Raw genomic sequence first — 8,273 nt, 5'->3', positions numbered from 1 at the left:
AATCTTGATATCTGTTTTTATTTTGATGATTTTATCAAAAAATAGTACATGCTGTTTTTTATAATAATAAACAATAAAATGTATGTAATGTAAATTTTGTTTAATACATTTTGTTTAATGTATTGTGTACTATTGTATACTATATGCGTAATACATTAATACAATACACAATGTAACGCTTGCTTGATTGTGAAACAAACATATAATTATTTTATTATAATTATTTATTTATTTCTTTACATTTGTTGGTTAAATATTTAATTATAGCTTTTTAAGAATGTAGCATTTATGTGGGTTATTAACAATTCTAAGGCTTTTTTATGAAATATTTTACTTCTCTAATGTAGTTAAAAATCTTGATATAAACAATATGCGTGATTGCGTCACTCTCAGGCTCCGCCCCCTCCAGCCGTGGCGTCCATTCAAAGTTGTGGATCTGAGCTGCGGGTCCGGCAGTGAGCTGCTGCTGGGGGTCTGAGCGGACTGAGGGTCTGTCAGTGTTCGGCTCCAGCTGGTGAAGTGTAGCCGCTGTATCAGATTCAGGTTAACCCCCCTAAAGTCTGAGAACAGCCCGTCCTGAGGAACCTCTCCCCGGTCCTCCGGTTGACTGTTCTGAGCGCGGCTGAGGCGGACTCTCCCCGCCGGGTTTGAGCTCTCCTGTTTGGGGTTCACTGAGGGAAATGCTGCTGTGTTCAGCGCTGGGGTAAACTGGAGAAGGCGAGGTGGCTCGTATGGGTGTGAGGACTCTTCTGCAGCCGGTCATCCACTTCAGGAGAACTGTAAGTAATAAAATCCTATATTTTATTTAGTTTTCTTATTGTGTGATATCTGTGAGTTCTTCCTGAACATCCCCAGGGTTTGTTTTGGCTGCAGGAGAGACTTATCTCTTATTACTGCTGCAGGAGGTGGAGATAAGAGATTATAAACTCACACTAAACATATTATTTATGTTTTTTTTTATTTCTTATTAGATTGAACAACTACAAAACATAACTTTGGCATGTTTTCTAGGTTTCATATTTTTTTAAAGGATGATTTAAACTGAAACATAGGGCAATTGATGCTTATTTAAAGTATAGTAATAATAGTTTGTGCAAAATTTAATGCGATATACACAATTTTATTGTCATTTTAATAACAATTAAATGCCACTGACATAACAATAATATTATAGCTTAACAAAACATTTTTATTGCAGTCTCTGTATATATTTATGATCTCTGTTGGCAACAGAAAAAAAATAAAAGAAAAATATTTTTTTCACAGGTTGTTCATTTAGTTTCCCACCAAAACCACTTAAGCAGAAAGTACTTACGAACTCCAAACTCTAAGCATGAGGTTATAAGAACAACTTAAGGGCATCAATGTGATTGATGTAGGGATGGTCATCAGTAGGACTGTCCTATATAAAAAAAATGTATTGGTCTATTGGCCACACACATGAAACAGTCTAAAAAGGCTTTGCAGTGATGTTACCATACCGTTCCTGCCTCTTGGAAACACAGCAGGACAATCATGTGCATTTTAATTTCTTTACAGAGATAAGCCCTGTTTTTATTGGCTGGTTTAATCCATTATGGCGGATTAAACAACTTGTTGGAGAATAGTTCTGGCACTGTAACAAAAACACTGTAATTATTACTGAAACTTACCTGATACTGTTGCCATCCATTCAGCGTGTTGTGCTGTTTGCAAGTTCAGGAGACTTCCTCAAGTTTGGCTTTCTTAAATACACTGCCTGGCCACGAAAAAGTTGCCACCATATTTTGTAGGATCGTCTCTAGCTTTGATTGTCACATGCATTCACTGTGGCGTTGTTTCAGTAAGCTTCTGCAATAAATCCAGTGTTTCATTAATTTTTCACCAAGATCTTGAATTGATTATGGTAGAGTCTGACCACTGCACAAAGCCTTCTCCAGCACATCCCAAAGATTCTTAATGAGGTTAAGGTCTGGACTCTGTGGTGAACAATCCATGTGTGAAAATGATGATCTCATGCTCCCTGAACTCTGCACTCTTTCACAATTCCAGCCCCATGAATCCTGACATTGTCATCTTGGAATATGGCCGTGTCATCAGGAAAGAACAAATCCATTAATGGAATAACCTGGTCTATATTTAGTATATTCAGGTGGTCAGCTGACCTCGTTCTTATACTGTTGCTGAACTTGAACCTGACCAACTGCAGCAACCCCAGATCATTTGCTTAGTTAAATCCAGGTGGCCAGGCAGTGTATTACATCTAATAAAAAAATACTAAACATTTTGTTTTCCCTTGTATGTTGTATGATGTATGTTAAGTTCCACATTGATGATCAAACTGGCTAGCATAAGCTATTGGCCTAAAACAGATAATTGTTTACTCTGTTCCAACTGCTGGCACAGGAAAAAACTTGGTTACAAGAGTAGGTCTACCTAGCTGAATAGTACTCCCATTGTTAGCATTGCAGGTGATGAACGTCTCTCCAGTACCAACACCACCAAATTCTCCGAAAGTAAATATGAATCAAGACTATTACATAATAGTTTTGGGGTTTTGGAATCGTCTCATTGAACAGCTTTGTTTTAATTATGCTCAATTTTCTTTTGAATGAAGGTAAAACAGTGTTTGGGTGTGGCTTGTCTTAGTTGTAGCTTTGGGTCAGCAGCAGCATTAGTGATGGTGAGATCAAACAAATGCCCAAGTGATAAGCTCCTGTTACATTACACTGGAGTCTTTATCAAGGTGGCATTTAATCAGCTGCATGGTTTATAGGTGCTTAGCTCTTTGTTTAGTCAGTGTGTTTTTTTATTACCTTGGTTTCTAAATCTGAACAGTGTATCTAATGACTATCCTCATTTTAATGAACACAAATCCTCACAAACACAGAAACACATCCTCAGGTGGATGATATCTTTGGTGACTTTTCTCAAAATATTAATAAAAAAAGTTTTTTGGCATGCAACAGCAGTCTGTGTGTGACTTCTCACTGACCTGACATTGAGAAAAAAAAAAAAAACAACCACTTCCATATTTTAGCAGGTCAGGTACACACCTCTAAGGTCACATAACGTTGATCTAGATGTGGTGTTGTTGATCTGGTTTAACTGTTTCTTTGAACACAGCTCTACTAACCCAAAAATAATGTTTTTTTTTTTAGAAAATATAAAAACACAGCTATTCCCAGTTTTGTTGTTAACAGCATGCCTATCAATCCTTTTCTCTTTTTTTTTTTTTGGAAAAAGGCCAGTATTAAAGACAAGCCAGAAAGCCGGAATGACGCAGTTACTGGGTTTTTGGCTTGATTCATTTCGGATAGCAGGGACCAAGCTTGTTAGGGTCCATCTCACTGTGTAATTACTGTTGGCCTTTTTTTTATTTTAGCTCCTTGTATGGTGAATGTTTTAGCTTCTTGTTTTAGCTCATTTGGTGTTGGAAAAGGAGGGATGTTCAACCATTTTTGGGCTCTAGTTATGATTTATAAACTTGCTTTTGCAGTATCTACTCTGTATTATTATTTACTTACTGAGGCCAAGTAGACTGAGTGTACAGAATGAAATATATTTTTACTATTAGCAGCTGGTTTGGATTCTTTTGACCCTTTAAGAGAACCATATTCATCATACTTGTGTTGAACCCACTGATGGGATTTGGCCTCTGCTTTTTTTTAGCCATCAGTGCATTGAATACACACAGTAATATTGTGAGCACACCTGCCTGAAACATTGAGTGTTAGAAGAGCCTTCTCAAAGGCCCAAGAGTGGCTGTTTCCCGAACCTGGAAATTGAATTCACAAATCTGTCATCAATAACTGCTGAGCCACAACTGCTCTGTTCCACCACTGATAATAGTGGTGGAATGATCATTATCCTGACAATCATAATAACTATGTTTCTCAGCTAGCTTAGTTGGTAGAGCATGAGTCTCTTAAACTCTAGATTGTGTTTTCAAGGCCTAATGGTTATAATGGTTTTAGTTATGTAGTGTAGTGCATCACAATCTTCACAATGGCAGACTTGGATCTGATTTTCTGAATGAGAAAAGAACATCATGCTATGAAAGATTTATAGTATAAAAAGTCTGTCCATTTACACCTGTTCACTCATACTGTACATTTTTAGCACAGCACAGAAAGAAATTGAATGGATGCTGCATAATGACCCAATTTGCTATTTTTTTTATCCTACACATTATTCAGATTTTGGTCTGACTGGTCACACATTGGGCTACCAAGTGTAAATAAATGGGGTTTGCTATATTATGTTTGCATATAAGTCGACCAATGTAGTGTTGGGTTTTTTATTCTTCATTGGGTTTAGTTATTCCTATTGGTAAAGTGCAGCATAGTCACCCAGACTAGTAATCTAGTCCCAGTCTCCCACATTGTGTGGTAGCTCACTCGCATATGGTGGTTATTTGTTGCATCATACCAACGTTTACAGGATTGAGTGATTGATTGTGTCACTTACGGTATATATATCACTAGTGTATTCCTGTGTAAAAGTTTCTCTATAATCATTTCTTTTCCACTCAAAACACAGAAAGCACAGAAGTCATAAGATATCAAATTGTTTTCTGTGCATAAGGAAGAGACAATTTGTGTATGGGAAATCATTAATATACACAGACAACACAGGTCCCTAACAACCACGCAAGACTTGATAGATCACCAGCATGGTCTATATTGGTCTATAAAGCACTATTTATTTCTTACAAAAATACCTTAGCAGTGCTTGACTTCATGTGAGTGAGAATTCACAAAGAGAAAGAAAGCCAGTCTTTTTGTAAACAAAAAAACAAATACTAGAGCTAAGTTACTTTCGATAACCATTACTATCCAATCCTGTATAGCTTGTATCTTTCATCAGGAAACAGCAGGTTTGTGCAGAGTTTAAAAATGAACTTAAACTTGCCGTTTAATGTCTCCCTGCTTGCATTGTACACAGCAGCACTCTGATACTCAGTGTGGCTGGAGGATGTTAAGTTTGAGCCTGCGTTCTAAAAACAGCCTTACAATAGAATATACATACAAAAATAAATTTACATATAAAATTTACATATAAAAATGTATTTAAATGTGAATTTCCACTTTTAATTAAATATAAATAATTTTGGTTGCCAAATATCTGGTGCATTCCTAACTTAATAGCCTTTCCCAAATTCTCAATTTCTTTGCATCTGTGGAGGAATCAGCATTTGTCTGTTTAAGTATCCCTTTTCACAAATCCTCACACTGTTCATTTTATTATTTTCTAAGTTTCATTCTGAGACCATTTACTTCCTTTTTATTGTTGTGAGAACAAAATAGAAATAAAAAGGGTAGAAATAATAGCAGAATCAGCAAATAAGAGACCATAAAGACTTGCTGAGTAAGGTGTTTCAGATGTAAACACGGCTCTGTTTGCAGGATTAATATTAGTTTCTTTTTGATTGTCAACACAGTTACAAACCTGATAGGAATGGACTGTAGTGCAGATGGCCCAGTGCTGCTTTTTCTGCTTTTGAATTGGCTGCTGCACTTGCACAGATCTCCACATTGAGACCCATTATGTCAGTTGAAACCAATATGCCACTGATAGTCAGTTTGACATATGCTATACAGTATGTCCAAATGTTTATGGACAAGCCTTGCTAATAAATGCATCTACCAAGTTTAAGTAGCACTCACTGCTGACACAGAATTGCAAATGCACACACAGCTTGTCCAGTCCCAATAAAATAATAAATATTGTCTATAGAATAGAACCAGACTCTGGAACAGATAAACATGAACCTATTGGCAACATGTCTAATGCCAGGTGTAGCCTTATACATGTTGGCCAGTGCTGTGATTGAGCTGTGGATCAGTAAACAAAGCCCTGTGTATCAATCATTCATTTCCCCCTCTGATCTTCAATCCAGCATTTTCGCATTGATATCAGCCCATCATCACGATTCCTTTTGTTTATTTACACTGGGTTTTAAATGTTTGTGGACACCACTTCTAATGAATGCAGTGCAGAGGCTTCTTAAAAGTTGCACCTATGGCTAGCCTATCTAGCTTCTTGATCTGAATAATGCTCTTGTTGCTGAATGCAATCAAATTTTCACAGAAATTTTCACACTAAAATCTATAGTAGATAGCCTTCATTGGACCAGAAGCAAGATAACATTTTCTACACCAGTTGTTAATTTCTTTAGCTACAATAAGCATTTAGCACCACTTTAGTTCCACTGATGAAAGACTAGATGATGTCCAACATAGCATGGTGAAGGTGTGTTAAGCACTATCCGGACAGGATTAGTTTCTCAGGGGGACGTCTGTGAAAAATATTTCACACTTCTACTCAGTGATAAAGTGATAAAACTCTTGGAATTGAAAAAACAGGAGGACCAGTGAGTTTTTAGGCTTTCTCTGTGACGTGAAATCGCATTCAGTAGCTCCTCCATTTCCACTTGCTGTTGTGTTTACATTGATCTCCATGGAAACACACGCCCAAAGTGTAATTACAGTGCATAGCACTGGACAAATAGCTATTTTATTAAACGTGAGGTGACGAAACTCAGAGATGTGCATCCATACCGAACTAAGATTACCGGATGACCACGGATAATTCAGCCTGTAATTTTCTCAGAGGACATTTGAGAAAAACATTTATGTGGTTGTTCCGGACGGGAATCACAGAGGACCCCTTATAAAAGAGAAAATTACCCTAGGACCCCCTGAGAAACAAATCCTGTGTGTTGTGCTGGTATGAGTGGATCAGATACAGCAGTACTGCTGAAGTTTTTAACCACCTCAATGTCACAACACTGATTAAGGACTAGAGGATGACCAACACAATGGACTTCTGTTTTTTTTTTTTTTTACGTCTACAAGGTAGAGCAGCTTGGTAAAAGTGTTTAATAGAGTGGATACAGTGTTTAAAACTCCAGCAGCACTGCTGAGTCTAAACTACTCATACCAGAGCAACACACTTCTAACTACTAACACACTAAACACCACTGAGTAGGGTTGTCACAATACCAGAATTTTGACTTTGATACCGATACCAACTGTAGTATTACAATTCTCGATACCAAAACAACACTTAAAAGAAGAAAAAAAAAACAATAAAATGATCATACTTTCTGTCTGTATCAGATTTCTTATCCCGGATTTCTCAACTATACAGGCATTTGGTCCATGCAGATGTATTGAGCTAGAGCTCTGTTTAGTAGATTTGTAACACCTTTTGTAAACTGTTTTGTTGGTTGGGTTCCCATCTTGCGTGTGCGATTGTGTGTGTCGCTTAACCGTGTAATTTAGAACACACAAATCCATTCATTTGTTCAGAATACTAGGTTTATCTTAGTCCAGCCACACTGGCCGTGGTGTGAATTAGTTTTCTTCAAATTGTGCCTACTAATTACTTTTGAAGCTAGTAACTGGGCCCTATACAGTAGAATTGAACGCTGGTGCATCGAGCAACTCTAGTTTTGAGAATGGCCCACCATTCAAATAATAGCTGCTCTGTTGTGAACCTGTGGGGTCCTGATCATTGAACTATTGGATAAAGGAAGGATAATAACATATGCACATTATGCAGAGTAACAAATACAGGAATAGAGTTTGTAATTATAGAACTACAAAGTGCTGCTATATAGCTCAGCTCAGTGATGCTGAAAATTTGGTAACAGGTGTAAAAACAAGGAGATGGTCATAATGTTATGCTTTATTTTAGAAGAAACAATTACGGTAATGAGCAGGAGTGTCAATACTTTTGCCCTTATAGTGTAGTTAGTTAAAGATCTGGATGAGATAAACGGAACAGAGAAGAGAGAAACCAGTTAGAGAAAGAGAGAGAGAATGTAATTGGGGAGTTTAGCCAGTTATCAAAGCTCTCCTGATTAAAAACCAAGAGAGTTATTTTTTTGCACCATCCTCTAAAATGAGCTCTAAATGGGAAGCTTAGCTTTAATTGGGCACAGTCTCAGAGGGAAAGTATAAGTGGATGGATGAAAAAGGGAAAGAGTAAGTCAGATGGTCAGAGGCAGAGAAAGAACGAGAGCTGGATCTTTGTAGGAACAGATGTGCAGAAGGCTTTTTAGCTTTGAGGGCTCTCACAGAGCCCTGATGAGCCTGCAGTCGTACCTCATTTTTAAGGCACGAGATCCTCACACAATGAGAATAAATTTTTCTTTCCAGTAGCTTTTCACCTGCTCTGGTTCTGCTTTTAGGAGAACCTGTTACCACAGAATGTGCTGTATGTCTGGGGTCTGCTCCCTTGGGAATTACGGTGAGTCTAATTGGAATCACTTTGAATATTTTAAG

The 8,273-nt window shown here is 37.4% G+C and overlaps 1 protein-coding gene across 2 annotated transcripts in view; it reads left to right on the top strand.

Annotated features, from left to right (window-relative positions):
- Positions 1 to 433: 433 nt before the first annotated feature.
- Positions 434 to 8,273, top strand: part of LOC103025948 (hippocalcin-like protein 1) — a 45,778-nt gene continuing 37,938 nt past the window's right edge. Inside the window, exon 1 of one of the 2 annotated variants that reach the window (XM_022673131.2) lies at positions 434 to 779. The gene's annotated coding sequence lies outside the window, so the exon portion shown is untranslated. The remainder of the gene's footprint in view (positions 780 to 8,273) is intronic. The other variant, XM_049463570.1, reaches the window with a different exon arrangement.

This window comes from Astyanax mexicanus, chromosome 14 (assembly GCF_023375975.1).
Source record: "Astyanax mexicanus isolate ESR-SI-001 chromosome 14, AstMex3_surface, whole genome shotgun sequence".
NCBI lineage: Eukaryota > Metazoa > Chordata > Actinopteri > Characiformes > Acestrorhamphidae > Astyanax > Astyanax mexicanus.
Note: the sequence above shows the minus strand (reverse complement) of the source record. Positions and strands in the feature narration are given on the sequence as shown.